This window comes from Lolium rigidum, chromosome 6 (genome assembly GCF_022539505.1).
Source record: "Lolium rigidum isolate FL_2022 chromosome 6, APGP_CSIRO_Lrig_0.1, whole genome shotgun sequence".
Lineage (NCBI taxonomy): Eukaryota > Viridiplantae > Streptophyta > Magnoliopsida > Poales > Poaceae > Lolium > Lolium rigidum.
This window is the reverse complement of record NC_061513.1, coordinates 296861338-296887764: the sequence shown is the minus strand read 5'-3', so window position 1 is coordinate 296887764 and position 26427 is coordinate 296861338. Positions and strand designations below refer to the sequence as shown.

The 26427-nt window shown below is 48.1% G+C and overlaps 1 pseudogene; it reads right to left on the bottom strand.

Annotated features, from left to right (window-relative positions):
- LOC124664418 overlaps window positions 1–26134 on the bottom strand; it is a 31714-nt pseudogene extending 5580 nt beyond the window's left edge.
- Between the last annotated feature and the right edge of the window lie 293 nt (window positions 26135–26427).

The following is a 26427-nucleotide window of genomic DNA, read 5'->3' as shown; positions in this document are numbered from 1 at the left end:
TTTGAGGTGGTGGACTTAGATAGTCCCTACCATGCATTGCTGGGGAGACCGGCATTGGCAGCTTTTATGGCATCAACTCATACGGCTTACCTCAAGATGAAGATGCCGGCACCTCGTGGACCCTTGACTGTGGTGGGAAACTATAAAGTCTCAATGGAAACTGCATCCGCCGGATCAAACCTGGCAGAATCACTGGTGATAGCGGAAGAAAAGAAAAGAATGCAAACTGCTGTTGCGCTGGCTCAGTCCTCAAAGTTGAGCTTAGCGACAATGAGTGGAAACTTGGCTTCGCCGGCATTCAAGCCGACAAATGAGACAAAGGACATTGTGCTGGATCCGGCTTACCCAGAGCGCACCGTCCGTATCGGTGCCGGCCTCAGCCAAGCATAGGAAAGCGCGCTCGTCAGCTTCCTCCGTGAGAATCGGAATATCTTTGCCTGGTCTACTGATGACTTGGTAGGTGTTCCGAGGGAGCTGGCTGAGCACTCTCTAAATGTCCGAAAAGATGCTAAGCCGGTGCGGCAACCTTTGCGCCGGTTCGCTGAAGATAGGAGAAAAATCATTGGAGAAGAGGTAACAAAACTGCTGGTTGCCGGTTTCATCGTGGAGGTCACGCACACAGAGTGGCTGGCCAATCCGGTGATGGTAGAAAAGAAAAAAGATGAGAACCTGGAGGCAAAACTCGCAAAGGTGTGGCGCATGTGCATTGACTACACCAACCTCAACAAAGCCTGCCCAAGAGATCCTTTCCCTTTGCCCCGAATCGATCAAGTGATTGATTCTACTGCTGGGTGTGAGTTGTTGTCTTTCCTGGATGCGTATTCCGGTTTCCACCAAATTCCTCTGAAAAAAGAAGATCAAATAAAAACTGCGTTCATTACCCCGCACGGGGCTTATTGCTATGTTACAATGCCTTTTGGTTTGCGCAACGCTGGTGCAACGTACCGTACGCTGTATGCAAAAAATGCTTGTTTGATCAAATCGGAAAAAATGTGCAAGTTTATGTGGATGATATTGTGATAAAAACCAAAGTAAAAGATACCTTAATCGATGACATCCGGCAAACATTTGATAACCTAAGGCGGTTCCGGATGAAACTCAATCCGGCAAAGTGCACCTTTGGTGTCCCCGCCAAGCAAGCCGCTTGGCTTCCTTGTGTCAAGCCGGGGCATTGAGGTTAATCCGGTAAAAATCCGGGCAATAGAAAGAATGTCTATCCCACGAGAACTGAAAGATGTGCAAAAATTTACCGGAAGCTTGGCATCGCTAAGCCGGTTCATAAGCAGGCTAGGAGAAAAGGCCTTGCCACTCTATGCTTTGATGAAAAAATCGGATACTTTCGTCTGGACCACACAGGCAGACGCAGCGTTTAAAGAATTGAAAAACATGCTCGTAACGGCCCCAATTCTGGCCTCACCCTTGGAAAGAGAACCTATGTTGCTTTATATAGCGGCAACAAACCGGGTGGTTAGTGTTGTGGTTGTGGTGGAAAGAGAAGAGGAAGGAAAAACCGTCCGCAGGCCGGTATACTACCTGAGCGAGGTGCTCTCCTCATCAAAGCAAAACTACCCACACTTCCAAAAGATGACTTATGGCGTGTTCATGGCCGCCACGAAACTCAAGCATTACTTTGAGGAGCATCCCATGAAGGTGGTAAGTGAGGCACCTATCTCCGATATCATGGGCAACAAGGACGCCAGTGGCCGGATTGCAAAATGGGCAATTCAGCTATCACCGTATGTACCGGTGTATGAAAGAAGAGATGCCATAAAATCGCAAGCTTTAGCTGATTTCTTGGTCGACTGGGCGGAGATACAATACAAGCCGCCAGAACACAAGACAGAATACTGGAAGATGCACTTTGACGGATCCAAGCTCAAGGAGGGCCTAGGTGCCGGTGTGGTACTCACCTCACCAAAGGGAGATCATCTCCGGTATGTTTTACAAGTGCACTTCAGGGCATCAAACAATGTCGCTGAGTACGAAGCTCTAATACATGGGCTCAAGGTTGTAAAGGAAATCGGGGCACTTAGGATCATTTGCTATGGTGATTCAGATCTTGTGGTGCAACAGTGTTCCGGAGATTGGGACGCAAAAGATGCCAACATGGCCTCATACCGGTTCCCCGTGCAAAAGATTGCCGGCTTCTTCGAAGGATGTGAATTTCACCATGTGCCGCGCGCAGAAAATGAGGCCGCGGATACCTTATCCAAGCTAGGTTCGTCCGTGCAAGAAATTCCTCCCGAATAGCTCCGGCGCACTTGAGAGCTCCATCAATCAAGCCAAGTCCGGAGTCGGAATCAATTTTCGTACCGGAATCACATGTGGTGCCAATGGAGATTGACGAAGGAAACCCGGGGACTACTCCGGCAAACTCGGGGACTGTACCGGTAAACTCGGGGACTGCGACGCCCATACCGGAAGAGGCAATGCTTGTGGATAGCATGGACATAGATATGCCGGTATTTGTGGTTAGAGAAGCACCATCTTGGGTTGAACCTATTAAGGAATTCCTGGTCAACGGCACCTTGCCGGTTGACGAAAATGAGTCCAGAAGGATACAAAGAAGGTCCAAAGCTTATACCATCATCAATGGTGAGGTATACAAGAGAAGTGTTACCGGTGTTCTCCAAAGATGTGTGGAGCCGAAAGAGGGAAGAGAAATGCTTGAGGAAATTCATCGAGGAGAATGCGGGCACCACGCTTCTTCAAGGGCATTGGTAGCAAAGGTGTTCCGGCATGGGTTCTACTGGCCCACAACCTTAGATAATGCTGAGGATTTGGTAAGGAAATGCAATGGCTGCCAGAGGTACGCTAAGCAAAACCATACCCCAGCATCCGGCTTAAAAACCATACCGCTAACTTGGCCCTTCGCTGTTTGGTGCCTGGACATGGTTGGACCGTTCAAAACTGCAAGGGGAAACATGACCCACATCTTAGTAATGGTGGATAAGTTCACCAAGTGGCTGGAGGTGAAGCCTATCGCAAAGTGTGATGGCCATACAGCAGTGAAGTTCCTGAAAGATGTAATCCTGCGGTATGGATACCCACATAGTATCATAACCGACAATGGCTCAAACTTTGCTCAAGGAGAGTTCAAACGATTTTGTGAAGACAAGAATATCCGGTTGGATTTGTGCTCGGTGGCTCACCCGCAAGGCAATGGCCAAGTTGAGAGAACAAATGCTTTGGTACTTTCCGGTATCAAACCAAGACTCATTGATGCAATGGAGAAATCGCCGGGATGTTGGATCGATGAGCTACCGTCAGTGCTGTGGAGTCTAAGAACAACTCCGAACCGGTCTACCGGATACACGCCATTCTTCATGGTTTATGGAGCAGAAGTGGTCATACCAACCGACATTCTCCATGATTCCCCAAGGGTGCAACTCTATACCGAAGAAGAGGTAAAAGAGGCCCGGGAAAATGATGTAGACTTGCTAGAAGAAGCAAGAGAACTAGCTCTGGCAAGAACAGCCATTTATCAGCAAAACCTCAGACGCTATCATAGCCGGAAGGTTAATCCAAGAATGTTCCGAGAAGGGGACCTGGTGCTACGCCTGGTGCAGCGCACTGAAGGTCGGCACAAACTTTCCCCTCCATGGGAAGGACCTTTCATTGTGAGCAAGGCTCTCCACAATGATGCATATTACCTGATTGATGCACAGGAATGGAAGAAAGGGAAGGCGGACAAGTCAGGAGAGGAGACCAAACGCCCATGGAATGTAGCCTTGTTGCGTCCTTTCTACTCTTGAAATGGTGCTGTAAGAACTCCTTTTTTGTACCTTAATTGCTATGAATAAAAAGATGTCGGAACCTCGAATGAATCTCGGGGACTACCCTTATTGAATTGCATGAAACATGTCTATTTTTTCTGTTTACCGGTTGCTTATTGAACGTTTTTTCTTTCCGGTTTAGTAGTGTGCTAAACCCTACCGGAGTCTTCGACTCTGCTGTCGTCCATAACTTGGCTTCATGGCAAGCAAGATAAACCGGTAGGGGATAAGCACATGAAGTGTGGAGAGGGAAACCGGGAAAGAACAATCCGAAAAAAATTAACTAACCCCGGTTATACCGGTTTTTTGCAAAATTCCGAATTGTTTCTAAGTTCAAGAAAATGCTTGTTTGGTGAAAGAACCTTGTGCTCATACGCCAAAGAACGCCCAAAGAAGGCAGGCAGAGCCAAGGCAAAAGAACCAAGTGTGCATCGAATTGGATGCAGAAGCAATCTGGAAATCTTTGCAGTACAGGATAAAAGCAGAACCAAAACGCAAAAATGCTAAGGCAAACTTAAGATAATTAGCTACCGGTATAACTTACCGGCACAAAATGTTGTACGTCAACCACAAGCAAACTTAAGGTTTTACATCATAAGCCCCGGCATACCGGGGCAGAATTTAACAGAACATTGTCTTGAGGCACGCAGGGCCAAACAACATAACAGGGTAAATCTCAAGGTAGATAATCACGCAGCAGGGGCTTCCGGAGGGACGTCGCCAGTACCAGCATCGTCTAGAGGCTCCTCCTCGGCTTCATCCTCTTCCTCATCAAGATAATCTTGGACGTCAGGAGGGGGAGGAATGAAGGTGCACATTTCGGCGTACTCCGCGATACGGTACGCACGGTCCTGCCGCTTAGCGGTAAGAATCGGGTCCAGATCAGTTTCCGCGCCTTCGCGCACTCCGGTGAGGGCATCCAGGTCAAGCTCCGGGTACCAGGAGCAAGCGACCCGGAGGGCAGAATCTGCTCCAGCGCGGGCAGCAGAGCACTGCCACTCGCGGATCCTCCTGCCGGCGCCCTTGAGACGATCACTGATTAAGGAGAAAGTATCCGGCACCTCCTCGCCAGGCCAAAGGGTCCTAAAGAGCTGGGAAGCTACATCAGGAATGTCAGACAGATTGCGATCTATGGCGCGCATGTGAGACACCCGCGCGTTAAGCGCGACCAGATGGTCGTTGGGCGTCCATGGCACGGCAAGATTCGCCTGGCCCTGGGTAGTGCGACGCGCGTTAACCTTCTTGACAGCGTACGTCTGGGAGTCCGGAAAGAGGCCTGTGCAAAGAAAAAGGGCTAAGGAAAAGAATCCGGAAGAAAACGAATCCGGAAGAAAAAAAGACCGGAAGAAAAGAAAATGGGGTCGGAGAAAAAATGGCTCGTATGCGGTAGTCAAAAGACTCACGATAGGCAAGTGCGTCAGTTTGCAGGATGAGCTGGTTGCACTCCTTGTGCTCCTCCTCCAGCCGCGCGGCTTTCTCCTCGGCACCTTTCCGGGCCTTGGCCAGCTCCTCCAGCTCAGCTCGCAACACCACGGTGGCATTGCCGGCGTCCTCCGCAGCCTCGTTCATCTTGGCCGCCGCATCGGCTTCGGCGGCTTTGAGGACCTTGGCATGGTCAAGACCTAGCTGAATGAGCTGGGACTTGAGCTCCTGGTAGCTGGTCTTGTGGGCGCTCAGCTCCTCCTGATGCTGCTGAATGAGCTGGTCCTTCTCCCCTGCAACACAGAAAAGAAGGTATGAACAAGATTGTATTTGTAACGTTGAAAATAAAACCAAGTTAGCAGGAGAAAAGAAAAAAGTTGTACGTTGAGCGGCGGCGAGCTGCTCCTTGAGAGCATCAATGGAAGCTTCAGGGATCACTGTTGAGCAGAAATTGTGAATGTTAGAAGGAAAAAAGATTCTGGTAAGAAAGACGCCGGCAGAACAAAAGCTTACCTTGGCACTTATCGTGTGCCTCAGCGAGCTCCCGATGCTCCCATAAGAGCTCCTCAAAGAGGGCCTTCCGAGCGTCAGCCGTGAGCTGTTCAAAGAAAAAGAGGTTAGTCAAGTTTTGCGCTAAGAACAAAGTGCTTAACCCGAAACTCGGGGACTAGCAGTGCCGGTTTCGCGCGTTCTAAGATAAGTTTCGCGCTAAGAACAAAGTGCTTAACCCGAAACTCGGGGACTGGCAGTGCCGGTTTCGCGCGTTCTAAGATAAGTTTCGCGCTAAGAACAAAGTTCTTAACCCGAAACTCGGGGCCGGCAGTGCCGGTTTCGCGCGTTCTAAGATAAGTTTCGCGCTAAGAACAAAGTTCTTAACCCGAAACTCGGGGACCGGCGATGCTCGGTTTCGCGTGTTCTAAGATAAGTTTCGCGCTAAGAACAAAGTTCTTAACCCGAAGCTCGGGGATCGGCGATGCCGGTTTCGCGCTAAGTTTTCGAAATTCAAGTTTTGTCCTAAAAGCTGCGCTTTCACCACAAAACTCGGGGACTGGGAAGATAGACAGGAGAGAAACCGGCATGAAACTAAAAGATAGAACAAATCCGGAAGTAAGGAAACCGGTAACAATTAAGAAAAGTTAGTAGAACGTACCATCAGGTTGTTCGTGGCGTCGTACCACGCGTTGTCAAGCTCTTTCACGGCGTCGCGGAGCCGCATGAAGTGCTCTTCGGAGGACCGGTCCCCAACTGGATCAGCTGCCGGCAGCCTGTCCTTGCCTAAGCCGCGGGTCGCCGGAGTCACGTCCGCGGCGTTCCACTTCTGGGCATAGGGCAGAAGATGCCCTAGATCCTGGCCTCTGCGCTTGAACTCAGTGATACGGCCGAGAAGACCGGTGGCCTTAATGGCAGTATCCTTGGCGGCCTTGGAGACGTGCAGCACCAGAGGCTGCTGGCCACTAGAAGGGGCGCTGGAGGCCGTCGCCTTCCCCTTGATGAGCTTGGAAGTCCTGGGCGGTGGCGCGGCAGGAGCGGCCATGGAAGGCTTGGCGCGAGGAGCACCTGGCGGCGGCATGAGGATGGTTCGTGGAGATTGGGGAGCGCTGTGCGCATCACCCGGATTGGAACTTTCCGGCGCAGAAGATTCTGGCGCGGAGGTTGCCGTTTTTTCAGGGACGGGAGGAGCCGGAGGCTCCGTCCGCCCGGCAGCTTCTTCTTCTCCGGCGCCGATATTGCTGGCGCCGGTATCCTGGTTCTCTGGGAAGAAGGAAAGATCCTCCTCCGTGCGGTGATCTGACGTTGAGGGAGGCAGAGGTGTTACCGGCACCAGATGGTGCCGGGCTTAGGCGAGGAGGAGGGGTTGAGGTCCTTGCGGAACCCTCAGAGCCTGATGGCCTTGGGCCAAGCTTGAGCGCAGGGCTAAGAAAAAGAAAGAAAGATAGTTGGAAAAAAGCAGCCGGAAAAAGAACTTGGCAAAAAAGAGGCAGGCCGGAAAATGAAAAACTTACCCGGAAGCAGTTGGCATCTGCTTGCGCCCGTAGCGGCGCATGCCCACTTTCTTCTCCCCCAAAGGCTCAGTCCGGAAGCGCTTGGAGGGAGGGGCCTGGCTGGAACCGTCATCGGATGCCGACCGCTTGTTCTTTTGGCCCTGGGCCATGAGTTTGTCCACAAACTCAGAGCCGGCCTCGGCGCGCAAGGGCGGCACGTGCTCGTGGATCTATGAATTGAATAAGGCTAAGAGGCAATTCGGAGGAAAACAATAGTGGAAAAGTAAAAGAAACCGGAAAAGAAAATACCTCAAGCATGGTCAGGTCATCAGAGGACCCGGTTGGCTTTGGCGGGGACCGGCCCAGACGCGCAGCCGGGGTCTTGCCCATCTTCAGATCCTTCCAGAAGACGTAGGGATCTGGGTCGAAGGAGTCGAGGGCGCGCTTCCGGCAAGTTCCTCGTCGCTCTGCTTCAATGAGGGGGAAGTGGTCCTTGGCCTAAAACATGAAAAAAGAAGATTAGCAAGAGCAGAAAGTCACCGGCAAAAACAACCCCAATCGCGTAATCCCTTACTTCTTGAGTTGGAGGGTTAGTAGTGCTGAAGGGAAGGAGGCCCCATTCCCAGTTAAATGGCATAGCAGTTTGGCAAATCTGCTTAGCCTTGAGAACAACGTCCTTCTTGCTAAGGGGATGGCCTGTGATCTTGGTAGGATCGCCAGGGCCGTACATCTCGCTCATCTTATGCGCACGGCGCTTCAGAGGAAGCACCCGGCGCGAGATAAAGGTGCGAATAATATCGTCGGAGCAGATTCCGGTGTCCTTCATCTTCTGTTTCATGAAGCGTATAATCTGGTTGGTCTCGTTGTGAGACTCCTTCGGATTGTAGCCCCAGTTGGTCTTTGCGGGCGGCGCCGGATCAAAAGGAGGCAGATCAATGAGATCTGCGGCACCGTTGTTCTTCACATAGAAGAACGTCCCTTGCCATAACCGGCAAGACTCGAGGCCGGAGAACTTAAAAAAGGGGCTCCCTTGACGGGAGCCGATTATGCAAGACCCGCATTGCACGGGAGGTTTGGGCTTGGGGATGTCTAAGCCCTGAACGGAATTAATCCGGAGGGCGAAAAATCGAGCAAACGTCTCGCGAGTGGGACGAATGCCGATGTAAGCCTCCATGAAGGTGGCATAGCAGGAGAGGTAGAAAATGGCGTTGCCAGGAAGGTGGTGAGGTTGGAGTTTGTAGAAATCAAGAAAATCCCGAAAAAAAAGGAAGAGACGGGAAGGCCGAAGCCGCGCTCAAAGTGAGCAAGAAAGACAACACGTTCATCGGGCTGGGGGTCCGGTACTATTTCGTCCTCAGGAATCCGGCAAGTGACTCCTTCCGGAATCCTGCGGGACCGGTACAACCAATCGATCTCGTATTTAGTGACGTTGGAGCCCATCCAGGCTCCGCGGGTGATTGGGGAAGGCTCTTCGCCAGATGATTGGCTGGAGTTACTCGAGGCTTCACCAGAGCTACTTGCTTCAAGATGGCTGCCGGATGCTTGGCTAAAGCTACCGGATTCTAAATGGCTACCGGAATCTTGGTGGCTACCGGATCCTTGCTGGTTGCCGGAATCGGTCTCCATCGGATCTGAAGCTGTAGATTCGCCAGGAGATTGTCTACGATGTCTAACGGAGGAAGAAGAAGATGCGGAGGAAGATCCCTCGTCAGACATTGGATGGGAAGGTGAAAGAAACAGAAATCCCACACTTGGACCCCGCGTGAAGATCTACGAGTAAGAGGAAAATCAAAGAAAAAGGAGGAAATAAGAACACCGTAGACCCAAGATCTGAAAAGCAAGCAGATGGCGAGCAAAGTAAGATTGGGACTAACCTTGAGCGTCTCAGTCGCTGAGGAAGGCTATCACCGGCGAAAGAAAGAACCTGCGGGCGCCGACGAGCACTGCCGACGGCGAGGCGGAGAAGGTCATAAAGAAGCAAGAATGCAGCGCACTCGAAGAAGGTGCTGCAGAAGACTCCCGCACGACGAAGTCCGGCGGAGGCGCGGCGAAAGTTCGCCGGGCGGCGAAGCTCAAGGAAGCAACGGCAAACGGAGAGCGACGAAGGCGCAGAGGCGAGGAGCACTGTGCGCGAAGATAGGGGAATGCGGAGAAGAGGAAGAAGAAGGGGCAGTTGTGCTTATAAAGGGGAGAGGAGATGGGCTGAAAACCGCTGGGCCTCCACGTTTCGCCTCGCGGCCCGCGACGGTTCGCACCGCGGGTCGCCACGTGGCAAAGAGGTACACGCGAAAGGAGGGAGGCCACACGGAGGCACACACGGAATCCAAAGCGGCAAGTGGGATCTGCAGCGGTGCATTAAATGGGCACGCGGGGGTCAGAGCGAAGTGACAACTGACACTGGCGCGACAGTCACAGTGCGCATGTCTCTGACAGGCACGGGACCCGATATATTCTCGACCTCACCGAGGAGACACTTAATGACTAAGATGCCGGAGGGTAAGATGCCGGAAAATGCCTTGCGAGCAGAGAAAACGTAAGTCCGAGCAAAGATGCCGGATTTGAGCCAAGAACTAAGAAAGTTAAACCGGTATCCAAAGATACGGAAACCTGGCATGGTCTGTTGGATAGAATCCGCCAGACTATACCAGCTTCGGGGACTAATGTTGGGGGGATGACCCCCGGTATGCCAAAGGTATGCCAAACCGGATGGTCTCACCCTTCAAGATACCGGTTTAATGTTCATACCGGAATAAGAAGATAGAGTTTGGCTAAGTAAAGCTAAGCCGGTATCCCCAAAAGGGGTATACCGGAACCAGGAAGGAAAGATACCGACGCACCGGAAGGAAGAGCATGTCGGCTGGCTGGTCAAAGATTCCGTCAGGAGCTAAAGGACAAGGATGAACTAAGCAAAGTAGCTTTAAACGAAGGCTTGAAGACAAAGAAGAGGATGACGGCCAAAGAAGCCGGAGGACGTCAGCCTCCCCGTTTAAAGAAGACCCCGGCGTCATCTGTGATTAAAGTAGCTTTATAAAGTATCTTTGTAAAGTAGTTTGTCTAGTCAAAGATCCCATTAGGGTTTCTTGTCCTGTAAGCCACCCTCTCCCCTATATAAGGAGAGGGGGCAGCCTCTTTCATACGCGCGATCCAGAGAAGAGAAAAAACCTGTAATCTGTTGAGATTAATAAGCATGGTGATCTAGAGCGAGTCCATCCTTGTGTCTTTCTTCTTCTACCTCTGGCCTTGGCCAAGTTCTTGAGGAAAGCATCCGGAAGTTCGTCCATCTAGTCACAAACCCTCCCCCGAATCCTCTAGCGTCCATTCGGCCCCGAGATAAGCCATCCTATGGCATCTGTTCGTTCAGCACGACGACATATAGGATTTTAAATACTTTGATGAAGAACTATATAAAAGGGTATATTGCAATAATGTGAAGAGCACAGACAGCATATCTGACTTTGTTTAAATACTAGTTTGATACAATAATACAAGTTATATGCCCATACAATTGTCAAAAAGCTACTACTCCAGTGTTTGACGGGATGTATATGAAGCTCATTTTCATGAACTCATTCTGAGTTCTGAAAATACTGTCATGGCTGAGTGCAGTTGTACAGGAAGAACGGTTCCTGGTTTTGGGGCTAATGGCGAACTTGACAGCTCAGGTGGCTGTAGAAATTCTTTCGGTGGGATAATGGATACGTCTAGGATCTGGTACTTCCAGGAGTTCTTAAGTGAAGCCTTGCCTTGCCACATGGGATATGAAAGTCATGGTAGCAACACTTGGGCTGGTGCATGCCATGGAGTCAGAACGGGGATGCGATGCTGAGTTCCTGATTATGTTGCGAGTAGACGAGTAGTAAAGCTAGCTGCTACCTGCAGGACTTGATAGTGAGCAGTTGCAGGGCAGCTATTGGAATTTCAAAGTGTGCAAACTAGAGTACTGTTTTATGTGGAGTACTCTCACGCACATATTACTCAATCTCAAAGGACACAACTTGATGCATTCTCAACAGCCCTTGCCTTTAAATCTTGGTTGGTGCCGAGGACAAGTATCGCACTTCTAGCTAGTCCATTTCAATCCTTTGGGTTTAATTAGTACTAGATTTACAATAATCTGCACTACTTACATGATGGCATGATAGAAGGGAGCACCAAGAGATGAACCAATACCCTGGCGGGAGCACTACTTAAGTTTTCAACTTGCAGCGTGTTGTCTAATTTTAGTTATACAGGTATGCGGATTTGGAAGCTTTACCAGTGCACGTTGGCCAGTTCTGCCTACTACCCGGGCAGAGGCAAGTGAACACAGCCGACTCATTGCTGTACCGGCACTGCCCGCCGCTCGAGCTGCAGGCGGAGCAGTCCCCGACGACGGTTCCTGACCACTCCATCAGGAAGCCAGCCTTCAGCAACTGGCCGTAGTTCGCCACTGTCGCATCAGCAACCTCCAACCCAAGCACAGGTAGGTACGAATACGTGCAGCTCCCTGCAGGAATCGCCGGCGGTGTGTCCTGGTCGTAGCTCCCACAAAAATATGCAGAGATGGACCTGCCGCATCCCGCGGTGGCATTCACGAACTCGGGCCCGCGCGGCTCGGTCCCGTTGCAGTTGTAGAGGAAGCACAGGACGCGGTTGGTGGCACTGACCCGGAACGGGCTGAGAGCCAGGCTGGAGGACATGTTGAAGTCTCTGCGGCAGACACCATTGTCGCCGGTAGCGATTCTGGTGTGGGAGGCCACGAAGGTGCTGGTGGCATAGTCAATGCGGACGACAGGATGGCAGAGCCTCGTATGGAAGCTGACGTGGTGTTGGTGCCTTTGCCTGCACCACAGCTCGAAGGCCGGGTGGCCGCAGGAGGGCTCTGGCGGGGGCTGGCTGGGCGAGCCCAGCCAGAACGGGTACTTCACGGTGAGGTTCCCGCATACTACGGGCTCACAGGCTGCGTGTGTTGTTGGGTGATGGAGGAGGAACAATGAGAGCAAGATGAAGAGCAGTGAGGTTGGAATTGGACACATACCAACAATCTAGGTGGAGCTGTTAACTGGAAGGATGGCTCAAGAGATTTTAGGACGAAGCTAATGGACAGGAAAATGATATGAGAAGGCAGATCTGTTAACTGGTAGGTTCCGGACGACTTTGACTAGTCGTGTCAACGCCATGGCAATTCCACACCCACTAGGAAAGAGTGACATCCAAATTTCTGGGTCCATACATAGTGTTGTGTTTCACTGTTTTCTACTAACTAGCAATGTGGCCCTCGCAAATGCGAGGGCATCAACTTTAGCATGTTGAGAAGAAGTTATAATATCAATGTTATCACATTATTTGAAATGAATTAATACAGTTTTATGACTATCACTCGTTTAGCGATATACCAAATGTGATAGATATGAGTATAATCATTAGTTGTTTGTTCAAACATCCATGTGTTTTTGTTTTGTAAGTGATATTATTATCTCAATACATAGAAATATAGTTGTTATGTGATGTTAGATTTTTCTGTGAGGGTAATTAATTCATACTCATACATTTTCCTCATGAACTAAAAGGAGAATAATCATCCTTGTTGATAGGTAGGCCAAATTAAGCTGTTAGAATTGTTACATTGTTCCATATTTGTTCAGCACATTATATGAGTAGTTTCAAGAAGTTTGACATTCTAAATATTTATTAGTCTCCAAAATAATGTTTTGACCATTTATTATATTATCATATTAAAAAAATTAATGATAAATAGAGAGATAAAAATAGTAATATTATTTTCGAGAAATACTTTTGTACTTACACACATTTTTTCTATCCAATATTTCCATTAACATATTTATACCACGGTATTCAAAGATAGCGAAGTACCACTTCAAGTTTATTGAACATCAATTATTTTGGTACATTATTTTTTGATCTGTTTTATTTAAATCTATCCATGTTACATCGATCTTTCATGTAGTGGTTCTAAAAACTCGATCGCATGTATTTGATATTAGCATGACGTGGCTTGTATTGTATAGTCCTAAGCTTTTAATCAATCATCGATTTAATTATGCGATTGGAACTACGTCTGCTCTTAAGTTGACTGAATCCTAGGTACGGATTGTATTTCTGATTGATTTCATAATTTTTCAAGTTGACGATAGAGTGTTTGCACATTATATCTTGCCAGGATCGTCCCTCTAGAATCACGTGCACCCGACTAACTTAGGTCCTAATCTTGGAAATCATCAATCGTATTTTTAAAAACATCAAGGTTAATAGTTCCTCTGATTCATATTTTTTGATGCTAATATAGAGATATCTAAAATTATTTTAGTTGTAGATACATCCATTTTAGCATAATATAATATGGATCGAAGGGAGTAAAAATCTTACAAATTACGTTTTCTCAAATTGTATATGTATTCACTGATGTAGATATATACATACTTCATCCGTTCACTATTATAAGATGTTTCAGCCTTTTCTAAATTAATGTACATATAAGCGCTTCAAGGTGTAGGTTCATTCATTTTGGTATGTATCTAGTAATAGAATAAAATGTGTATACGGTCTTATAATAGTGAACGATAGAGTGTCTGGACAGTCTGTCTTTCGAGGATCGTGCATGTGGAATCATCATGCATCTGACAATTTAGGTCCTACTCTCGGAAGTCAATCACATTTTCAAAACCAGCAAGATTAATAAAACTCTAACAAATTATTATTTTTTCATTTTTTATATTTGTTCTGTGATGCAGATATATAATTACTTCTCACTATGATAAGATGTTTTAGTTTTTTTAAATGAATATATCTATAGGCGCTTCGGTATGTAGGTACATTAATTTTTTGTATGTCCCTTAGTCTAGAATGAAATGTCTACATGGTCTTATAATAGTGAACGAAGAGAGCACGTATAAATCCGTCTAATTTTTAAGGTCCTCTTATAAAACTATGTCTCGCCGGTCTGTCAATAAAACTCGTGCTATGTTGTAACACGCATCCATGCATAGGCTAATTTTCCCCTTTGCCGCGGTTGTTTGGGCTGTCGCGATTCAGCACCTCGGTTGGCAGCCCACCATGCCAACACCGTCATCGTCACTCCGTGATTGTTGGCCTGACGCTGAGTGCGCTGCTCCGCACGGCAGCCGTAAGGTCTTCAACCCATTGGTGTTGCTGGTCATTCGTTCGCTCCGGTTGGAGAGGAATGAGTGTTCGACGCCCGCACCAGACCGATCTTCGAGGTTTCCCGTGGCATTCTGGAGAAATGGACAACTTAGGGAGCTTGTAGGCGTGGGTTGGTGCGATAATAGTCCTACTCTCTCTGCTGGTGTGTGTGGGGTGTGGCAGGCGCTCTCGCGCCGTCGACCACCTGCTTAATGAAATGACGCGCAGATCTCCTACAGGTTCTCAAAAAAAATTATTTCATTTTCGATCAGTTTTGAGTTGGCTTCTTGTATATACGATTTTATTTTCATTGACCGATATGCTTTTAAGTTCGCTGGGTCAGTCACGTACGAAGCTAGTTGATCAATTTTGTGATAGCTAGCTAGCTAATCTGTAGTGATCAATCTATACGGTACTTTAGGTGGGAGCTTTTTTTTTTTAACTTTCTTTATATATCATGGATGGAGATGGATCAATGCCTCCGCGTGAGATTTTTTTTGTTAGAATGTTTCCGTGAGTTTCGTAACTTGACTGGTCCTGTCACGTCTAATGTGTTACGTAGTCTATAATTTTAATTAAATCATAGCCACAGGTTATACATCTAACAGCCTAAATAATTTAAATGATGTGGATTAACGTGGTGCCTCTATTTTAGACCTCCATATTGTGCTTTTAGTTTATAATAGATAGTGTATGCAAAGTGATCAACGACAAAATGTATGATTGAGGTGGGAAGAGAATCGACTGGTTCAACAATAGTTTTCAAAGAAAATAAATATTTCAGCGGAACCCAAAGGAGGTGTTGACGATGAGGTACAAATGAAGTGGCAATGAGTCACAGGCATGCATGCAAAGGATATTATCGGAGATCAACTCACTGCACGTCACTGGCTGCAGGCGGTGCCTGGCAGCAGTTGGCGGCGAAGAAGAGCTCCCAGTTGGCGGTGCTGAGCGTTGAACCTGACCATCAGCGTTTGGGTGAAGAGAGATAAGGCCGACATTTGGGGACACTTGATTTAAAAAACATTTGGTCAGCAGTTGAAGTTAGAACTTTCGAAGTTGGGACCGAAGAAAGAAAGAACTTCAGAAGATGATATGATAGCCATAGTTTTACTTAATAATATTTTCCACATAGAAGACACACAATTTATTATATATGCATATAAGAACCATACACATATAAGATGATATGCTATCATAGTTTTATTTTGAAAATACTTTCTTCATGGTAGATATATAAAATCTGAGCTACGACGTGAGATGAGTAGGCAAGGTGGTGGCGTAGAAGATATCGAGTAATTGGAGCCCGTTCCTAGGCTCATAGTTCCCGAGTTACGCGATATCGCTGGTCCACATGTCATTGAGTGAATTTGTTGCCAACTTTTGTCACGCTTTGTGGATTCAAAATTGTAAACCGCACTTCTGTGACTGCCACATTTTATTATCTATATGGCCCACCTATTATGGAGTAAATTTGTTGTCAACTTTTGTCACACTTTGTGGCTTTAAAATTATAAGCCACACTTATGTGGCTGCCACCAACTTTATTATTTACATGGCCCACCTATCATGGAATGAATTTGTTGCCAACTTTTGCCACACTTTGTGACTTCAAAATTCTAAGCCACAATTCTATTGCTGCTACACTTACCAAATTTAGGCTTGGCAAAGTTTGGCTAGAAGCCAAACATGCCCTAAGCCCCACTTACGTGGCTGCCACACTTGCCAAACTTAGGCTTGGCAAAGTATGACTGAGAACTAAACATGGCTCTAGTAGATCACAGTCAGCACATTCGTTTATCCGCCGCCACGCACTTGCACCTGCCGCAGCCACGGCGATGTTACCGCCCGCCATTAATTGCAAGGAGGTTGAAGCCGACAATAGTATCTCGATAAAAAGAATGGCTAGTTCGATGATTGAGCTTACCACTTGTAGTGCGAGTGGCAGGCGGCGGTTGCCATGTAAGGAGGAACCCGTCTCTGATGAGCTCCTGGTAATCGCCGGGGTTCACCTCGCCAGCCGACGGCCCGCGCACCGTCAGGGCCGTAGCGTTGCATCCCTCGATCTCGTAGTCCCCCGGCTCGCCGTAACGCCCGGCCGCGAGGACGAAGGTACGGCGGGAGTCAGTGAGAGAGTGAGTGGGTGGCGCCGCCGGAACTTTTGACTGCGCGGCTGGGCAACCATCGTCCACGCACGAGCCATCCATTTCCCGGCGAGGTCGAGCCATGATGTGACGCTCTGGACCAGTATGTGTGTGCCTCGTCGTCTCGATCGGTCCCGGCTAGTGCACGCCATTATCGGCCATGCATGCTCCGGTTAGTATGGCACACAGTTGACTGGTAACAGGGGTCGTGCGCCCGTGAACAGTAAAAGCCCCCGAAGACTAGTAAACCTCTCAGCTAGTACATGTTGAGGTGTTTTCTACAACTTCGAAAAAAATGAAGCTTTTAAAAAATTAATCAACAAATATCACTCTTGAAACATACCGATTTAATCTTTTGACAATAATATGATCATTTGCGACCCGGGTGAAGATGAGAATGTAATGGGTTTTAATTTGTGTTTCATTTCAACTCATGATTAAGCTTGGCTGATTTTGACTTCGAAGGAAATCAGTTGTCAAGAAATGAGTCTAACTCACTTTGTTAGAAAAGTGGATGTACATTCCAATTTCAAACCACATAGGTTTTTAAGCATGATCCATCGTATGATGGCGAGTGTGTGCATCCTGGTTATGCAGAGGCTGGATGTAATTGTTTTCTCAAAAGTAATAAAGCATCCTTTATCGAAAAAAGTGAATGAGTCGTGTAGCCAGCCGACGGAACATTTGATTGCACGGCTTGACAACCATCACCCATGCAAGAGAATTCCATCCCTTGGCGCATGGATGTAGTCGTCGTCAGAAGATGAGCGGTGGGGAGCACGAGTTTGAGCTCGTATCCACCCCTCCGAACGATACATATACCTGTCGCAGGGTAGGTTTGAGCTGGCCCATAAGACATGGTGTGTTCCAAAATTCAGCACAGTATAACGTCCGAGACTATAAGGACCATGCCAATATACAGTTCTGCTAGAGTTGCTCTAACAGTGGTCATACACTCATCAACGTGTGCACAAACCGGTAGGCCTCCGAGCAGGGTCAAGGCATGCGTACCTTCGTTCGTGGCGCTAGGGTGGCTAGCTGATACTAAAGGGCACTTCTTTCAGCTAAAAGATCCTTTGCCATTGCCAGTCTTCCAACCACTTGTGGCTTCTCGGAAAATTTCAAATATCTATGGCCTGGTCGCGCCATGTTGGATATCTTAACTGAAATACATGACATACCCGTTGGATTCGTCAGTTTCTGTTGACTCTAGCAATCTAAAATGGTGTGACCTAGCTGTTTTTCTTTTTTTTACCTAGAAGGTCTCATATCGTTGAATAAAATCATCTTGTATGCCAACAAATGAGCATGTCTTAGTTTTTTTTCCCATCCTAATAGGCTAAAACTGGCTTATCTAGTGACTCAAACAAGCCATCCAACATGGCGAGAGGAAAAAGGACATAGGATATTCAAAAAAATTCTTAAAGGCCATGAATAGTTGAAAATCTAGCAAAGGGTCAAAGAAGTCATACTTAAGTCTAATGCAAAGTACCCAATAGCAGTTTCAGCCAAAACTGCAGCTGGATTTCCTTTTGTTCAGAGAAACTAGTGCCGACATGTGAGCTCAGAGTAGACTTAGGCTGGTCAAGTCGTCGGCCGTACGCTGTACGTAGTCTACTTTCCACTTGTGTTAATGCATATCTTAGTGCAAACGTGTACCTCTACCAGGATCAGACCATTAGATTACTGGCACAGCAAACTAACCGAAGCTTGATGCAAGTGGTCTAGCCACTAGTTGCATATGCACACGTATCCCGACCATCCCTCGTGGCTGCGAGGTCGGCACTACGATCCACTGGTCAAATGACACCTTAATATAGCAGAAGATGTGCATATATCTAGCCAGCGGAAAAAGGCCAAAGGTAAATCTTAACAGACAGAGAGGGAAAATCTAACGGAGAAAACCTAACTAAATCAGGAAACAATATAGTTTTAAATATCTGGCTATAACCGGGCTAGCCTTTCCGCATGGTGCGGCTAACTGCATTAGCTCGCTTAAAGGTGTTAAAATCCTTAAATAGCCGGCTATAGCCATTGTCGTTTTGGGAGGTTTGATGTCAGGGAAATCCAAGCAAAAGATGATTTGACGGGCCAACTTACGTGGAGGCGGAAGGGGATGATCCCATCTCAGGAGGAAGCCGTCGCTAATGAGCTGCTCGTAGTCCCTCGCGTTGGCCTCACCCGATGGCGAGCCCAGCACCGGCACGACGCAAGCGTGGCAGCCGTCAATAGGGTAATCGCTCGTCTCCCCGTACCCTCGCGTGCGGACGAACATCTCGCTCTCGTTCCCGCACCTCAGCCTCGTCGCCACAAGCTCTCTGCTCTGACGTGCCGCCGCTGTCTCATCGCAGTCGTACAGGACGAGGTCCAGGTTGACGTGGTCGACCTTGAAGGAGAGGCCCAGCTTGTCTGAGGTGTTCCAGCTCGGGGCATCGCAGCTGTTGGAGGCCTGCACTAGCTTCAGGTTGCCCAAGTCGACCGCGCGTAGACTGCGGTTGTAGTAGGCGATGTCGAGGATCGCAAAGCCATAGATGCCAGAGCTCCGTAGAAATGGTGTGTTGTTGGAGCAGTCGACCTTAAAATCCATGGGACCACATGTTCTTCCCGTCTGCCGGTGAGTCGTCCAGAAAGGTTGTGAGATGGTCAGGTTGCCGCATCTGGAGTCCGGGCATCCTTCCCATCGCTGCTCCTCCTCAGCCAGCACGAGCATCAGTTCCAGCCAACATACGAGCACCAAGAACCAGCAGGCCGGAGGCATCAGAACTGAAAGATTTGGAACGGCTATGGCTTGGGGACTGGCTGTACAGACTCGACAGGGCCACAGGCCACTCTGACGAAGACTGATATATGTAGGGAGGTCTCCAATGGCCAGAAGATTTGACTGGAAAACCGGGGCAAGAGGCGATCCTGCTCCACCAATTCAAGACCCCCTTGGACGGGTAAAAGCCATGGCTTACGATTTTTCGACGGTGGCGGGAGATACTTTGACATGCAGGGGCGTTGGTTTCCGGCTACAATTTGCCAAGCCGAAATTTGGCAATTTGGCATGTGTTTTGTTCTTGCCACACTTTTAGGCTGTCACACTTTATTATCTATATGGTTCACATGTTATTGAGTGAATTTGTTGCCAACTTTTGCCACACTTTATGACTTAAAAATTCAAAGCCACACTTCTATTGCTGTCACACCTACTAAACTTAGCTTGGCAAAGTTTGGCTGGAAACCAAACATGCCCTAAGCCACACTTGCCAAACTTAGGCTTAGCAAAGTGTGACCGAGAACCAAACACGGCCGTAGTAGATCACACTCAGCACATTCGTTTATCCCCCGCCACGACTTACACCTGCCGCAGCCACGGCGATGTTACCGCCCGCCATTAATTGCAAGGAGGTTGAAGCCGACAATAGCATCTCGATAAAAAGAATGGCTAGTTCGATGATTGAGCTTACCACTTGTAGTGCGAGTGGCAGGCGGCGGTTGCCATGTAAGGAGGAACCCGTCTCTGATGAGCTCCTGGTAATCGCCGGGGTTCACCTCGCCAGCCGACGGCCCGCGCACCGTCAGGGCCGTAGCGTTGCATCCCTCGATCTCGTAGTCACCCGGCTCGCCGTAACGCCCGGCCGCGCGGACGAAGGTATTGTTCCGGCAAACCGTCTCCACCAGCCCTGACCGCCTCACAGTCCTCGGCCCCGGCGCCTTGGTGCAGTTGTAGAAGACGAGATTCCGATTGAGCGGGCTAACGAAGAACGGGTACCCGATCTTGGGGGCGGTGTCGGCGGTCGGGACATGGCAGGGCTTGAAGAGGAAGTCCCCGAGCTTGTGGACGTCGGAGACGCGCAGGGAGGCGTTGCCGTAGAAGATGTTGAGTATCACGAGCCCATAGTCAGGCGCGTAGTACCCAAGGTATGGGGTGCCGCCGGTGCAGTGCACCTGGAACCCAAGCTGCCCGCACCTGTTCTCAGACGCGCCTGAGACGAGGCTGAACGGGGTGGCGACGATCAGGTTACCGCATGGCTCAGGTGAGCAGGCTTCTTCTACTTGCACGCCTGTTTTGATTCGAGCGAAAGATATACAAAGAAACAGCAACAAACTAGTTTTTGACATCGGTGTAGAGGTAGCAAATCGGGTGATGAATTGCTTGTGGAGGATGTATGCAAGCACAAATAGATGAAAGTGGGAGACCCAGTCTAAAGGAATTAATTGACTCGTTCAGCAATGATTTTTCAAGGAAGATAAATAGTGAAAGGAACCAGTGAAACAAGTCTTGATAAATGAGGTGCGGGGGATGCGATGTGACTGCCCACGGTGGACTAAAGATTGACCGAGTGCTCCACATACGACACTGCCATGTTATGTTCCTGTGGTATAGATCTGTCGGCATTTTAATTTTTTGAATCGGCTATTTCGAGTTTCGTTACATCATATATTGTAAAGTATTGGAAACCATGAGTATTGGCAATTAGTTGTGGTTGAGCTATTATGGCCGAGAATTAGTTAACACTTGAAAGCAAAGAGAAAGGGATACACTTGATAGCAAAGAGAATAATCCTAGCTCATGGTTTCTAATACTTTATGATTAAATAGGTACCTATCAGCTTTTCCCAGGAAGTTGGTTCAGGACATTTTTTGGTTTTTATGTACTTTATGCATTTTTCTGTGACATTTGGTTTCGTTTCAATGGAATGGATCCCGGGAGGTGCTCCGTGTAAAGCAATAGGAGGCACTATGTGGCTTGTGTGTGTGTGATGCGACCAACACGCACCGTCTGCTGACAGACAGACAGTGGTAAGGACTAACAATGACACACCCTTTATGAATCACATGCTTTTCTTTAATCAAATATCAATGACCAGTCTCTCTGCATGCGGCGTATTTTAGTGGTTATTTTTTTTGGTGAACCTGCCTTCTGAAGCTTGTTGCAGTGCCTAGACACCCTTTGACTCGCATGTGCCTCACAGTTTTTGGACCGTTTGGTTTCCTGGGCTACTTCGCGTTGTCGCATCGTACGGTTCTTAAAGCACCTTCGGGACAGTCCTAGGAGGAATACTCAATTTGATAGTTTTCCAGCGAGACGAAAATCGACAACGTCGTTCGCGCGGGCGATCCGCGCCGGCATGGCGGGAGAAGGTGAAATCCGAGCGGCGTTGCGCGGCAAAGGTAGGGGTAACCTCCTTCTTTGGTTACCCTCTCCATTAGCCCCCTTCTAAAATTTCCCTTTCCCCATTTTTCGCACCGGCGGCGGCTGCGGCGACCCAGATCTGGCCGCACGCATATGACCCTGGCCGTGGTCTGGACGAAGAGCTCCTCCCGTCGGTCTCCGGGGCCGGATCAGGGTCGTCGTTTCCAGCCGCGGTGGAGCCTGCGCACATCTTCTCTGACTTCCGGCCGTCTCCATCGTCTGCCATGATTTGCATACAAGCCTAGATCTTGATGGTGCAAAAGAGAGAAGTTAAGTATGCTGCTTTTCCTCGGTCATGTTGAGGCTATCCAGATCCTTCAGATGAGAGGAGCCACTTTCTATGCACTTGTGAGAACGTTCAAGTCTAGAGGATTGATGGTTGATAGCATCCACACCTCTGTCTAGCACATTCATGCGATCCACGGAGACTATCTCTCCGTATTTTCAAAAGGTGTTGTACGCAGTTGGGGAGCTCGAAGGTGAAATGATCAAGCCAACATCAATGAACACATCACCCAAGATCAAGAACAACTACAGGTGGTTCCCGTATTTCAGGATGAGTACAAAAATCATATTCATTCTACTTATCAGATGTGTGGTATTGTCACAAACATGATTGTGTGCTAATTGTTTGGCAGGATTGCATTGGGGCTATTGATGGTACTCATGTGACTGCGAAGGTACCGAGATCAATGTTTGTAGCTTTTCGCGGGAGGAAGCACTACACCAGCCAGAACATGCTAGCAGCTGTGGATTTCGATATGAGGTTCACATGCGTGCTTGCTGGGTGGGAGGGTTCAGCTCATGATGCAAGCATCATGTCCCACAGCTTGTGAAGACCTGATGGGTTGCAAATCCCTGAGGGTAAGTTCTATCTTGGAGATGCTGGATATGCATGCCGGCTTGGTATTCTACTTCCCTTCAGAAAAACAAGGTACCACCTCAACGAGTTTACTCCAAAGGAACCAACCTCCGAATGCGAAAGAGTTGTTTAATCTGAGACACTCAAATCTTAGAGTCACCATTGAGAGGGCATTTGCTGCACTGAAGAACAGGTTCGAGATCCTTGACTAGAAACCGTTTCACACTTTTGACACTCAAGTAAAGTTGGTCCTTGCTTGCTGCATTCTTCACAACTAGATCCTAGGTTGAGGCGAGGATGACTTCTTCCAAGAGGTTGTCACTTTTGATGAAGTTGACACCAGGCATGGCGCGGAGGCAGGTAACAATGAATCCTGGAAGAAGAGGAGGAAAAAGTGGGCAGACACAATGTGGGAAGCCAGAGGTAATACCACCATTTGGGAAGACGAAGAACAAGTGAAGAAGTGGAATGAAGAAGTGAAGAAGAAGTGAAGAAAAGGTGAAGAAGTGAAGAAGAATAACCTCCCTTTGATTCCATGTTTCTCGAACCCCAATTTGATCCATGTATGTTGAATTACCCCGTGATGATAAATTGTCATTCGTAGTAGCTAGGGAGTATCATTATGAACTACCATTTGCACTAGTTAGGGCTGATTTCGTGAACTGCTTGCTTCGTAAGTGTGATGATGAACTATGATTTATGTGTGATGGGAGGTGATAGTATGGTAAGGCTATCCGTTGTAGAGAAGAGGTTACCTTATGCTTACCTGGATGGTACCAAACAGATGTAGTTTCATCTACATCGAGATTTGGGGTTAGCTGTAAGCAAATAAACAAAAAAGCTTTTTTTGGTCCAAACCATGCAGCCCGACCTACCAAATAACAGACCAATTCTGACACGTTGGTTCGTGTCAAACGCGCAGCCAGTGAACCTCAAATCGAACCCAGGCTACCAAACGCGCCCTTAATTTATTTGGCGATAGGGAGATGCACGCAGCAGCAACAACAAGTTGGCTGGCGACATGGGAATGGCTGGCGACATGGGAATGGCTGGCGATGTATTACACCCTTCTGTCGCTTTCTATTTCCAGTGTTTCAAGTTTATTTACAGGATAAATTGGTAAACTAATGCAAACCATGAGCACCTGTAACTACTCGTGGTTGATGTATTACAGTGGAAAATTATGTTATTAGATTTCAAACCAAAAAGAAGATAAGGAGAGCAAGACGATGACTCTTCTTTAAAGCTAAGAAACAGCTTACAGAAGTTGTGCATTGTAGATGCTCTTCTGAATCCTAACTAAGTTTGATGGAAAATAAATAAAACAATTCGAGGAGTGAGCTTACCACTACCAAGAGGAGGAAGAGGAGGGCTCTCCCGTGTCAATAGGAATCCATTGTTGACGAGCTGCTTGTAGTCACTGGCGTTTGCCTCACCATACGTTCTTAGAGAAGGCAGGAAAGTGGAGTTGCACCCTTCCAGAGATAGTAGCCCCTGTCGTTCCCCAAACTGTTGTAAGGCTCTCCAACTCGGACAAACGTGGTGTTGATCTCTCGTTGCTTCATCCCATGTCCACCAGGGCCCTGTCTTGGCGTGCCGCTGCCACCCATGTCGTGCAGTTGTAGAAGACAAGGTCAAGGTTGCCAGGGTCGATTGTGAATGGCTGATTGAGTTTGGCGGAGGTGTTCTGGCTCGGGACGTGGCATCTCCCGGGGTTGTTCAGGACATTAAGTTTGCCTAGACCAACTACACGCAAGCTTCCTTCCTCGTAGTTTCAAATTTCAGTTTTCAGTGAATTTCACTAATTTCGGTTTTCATTTCGGCCAAAAGAGTGAAATTTTCTATCAAAATTAATTAAATTATTCAAAATTTTGAAAAATATTTTGAATATTTTTTAGATCCATGTGTATTACTGAAATGACTGAAATAGTTTAGCCGAAAGGTAATTATTTCGATGTTCACTGAAATCACTGAAATTCAGTGTATTACGTTGAAATCTCAGTGAAAATGAAATGTCGAGGATCGCAAACCCAAAGACTCGCTCCGAGTGGTGCTGTTGTTGCAATAGACCTCGAAGTCCACAACACCGCACGATCTTCCCGTCTCCATGTCAGCGAGCCACAATGGAGAGGGGATGGTGAGGTTGCCGCAGGTCTTAGCCGAGCAGCCTTCCACTCGCTCCTCAGCCGCCACGAGGGCAAGGGGCCGGTAGCCACCAGGACAAAAAGAACCAGGATCTCAGAGCCATGGCAGGACAAGTTTTGGAATTTATTCCTAGTGATCAGGGTGCTGGGTCTAGCCGCTTGGGGAGATAGAAGAGAAAGACTCTGCTAGTGAGCTTAGTGTTGGGCTACCATGGTCCACAGGAATTCAGGAAAGATTTTTCAAGAGAAGGCACAGTTCGGCAGAACCCAGTGGACCATTCCACCCAGAGATTAGTCAAAGTAGTGACGAAATCAAGTCTCGCTCGATCCTTGTCCAGTTCTTACTAGACCAATTATTTCCGCTGATCATATGCACTTCTGGACCAGCTGAAATCTTCACAAGGCATTTGTTTTTTTTTATGTTTTAAAACGATCCAGGCCTATGAAATATGGTTTTTTGAATTTCGGCCACCATGGACATATTTGGTTTTTGAAAGCAAAGAGATGGAATGAAGAGGACAAGAAGAACATGGCTCTTTTTTAATGGTTTTGCTAATTCTCAGTCGACGGAGAGTTAACTGACTACTAAACCATAGGATTGTGTCATGATTCGTGCTAGCCATAAGTTGCAACCTATGTTGCAACTGAGATTTTTTTTCCAGTTGCATGTAAGGTTGCAACATAGATTTGACTAGTTACACTTGCACATGGATGACATTACCTTTAATTCTCAGTCCACTCAAAGTTAGTCATACCCCTTTTTGAAGTTAAATCGGAGATGCTCCCATAAATAAGTTATATGGAAAACAAATCAAACAAAAGAAGCTTACCACTACCAAGATGAGGGGGATCCCAAGTCAGGAGGAAGCCATCGCTGATGAGCTGCTCGTAGTCCCTCGCATTCGCCTTGCCTGATGAGCCCAGCACCGGTATGACGGTAGAGTCACACCCCTCGAAGCCGGTGTAGCCGCTTGTCTCATCGTAGAACCCTCCTGCGGAGAAAAACACGTCGCTCTTGTTGACGCATCTCGTCTCCACAAGCGTCCCATCCTGGCGCGCCACTGCTGCTGCTGTTTTTGTGCAGTTGTAGAAGACGAGGTTCAGGTTGGCAGGGCTGATCTTGAATGGGGTTCTCAGCTTGACGGAGGTGTTCCACCTTGGGACATGGCAGCTGTTGGAGTCGCGCAACTGGGTCAGCTCGTATAGATCGACGACGCGCAGACTCCGTTCCTCGTAAGACATGGTGAGGATTGCAAACCGCGGTCCGCGTAGAACTGGAGTACTGTTGAGGCAATCGACCTCAAAGTCCAAGGAACCGCACGATCTTCCCGTCTCCATGTCAGAGAGCCCGAATGGGTAGGAGAAAGTGAGGTTGCCACATCTCTTGGACGAGCTGGAGCAGCCATCCATCTGTGCCTCAACCGCCATGATGGCAAGGGTCAGCGGCAGACACCAGACACAGAAGATCCAGTAGCTAGGAGCCATGGCAGCACAGGATTTGAATTTGTTTGGTAGCTAGCGGGGTGCTGGACCTTGCGGCCTTGGGACATAGAAATAAGAGACTGAACGGGCTTGCTTGGCTATCTTCGGCCGCACGTCTTGGGGGACGGTCTTCACACGGGGGCATTGAACTAGCTTGTTGACTGGTTTTGGGATCAGATGATTTTTCTACAGCTAGACAACCCGGTACTCAAGTCTCCGCCAGTGATTATGTGGCAGTGTTGTTCAGCAGAAACCGAGGGACGAGTCTTGACAAATGGAGTGTGAGCGACGCGATG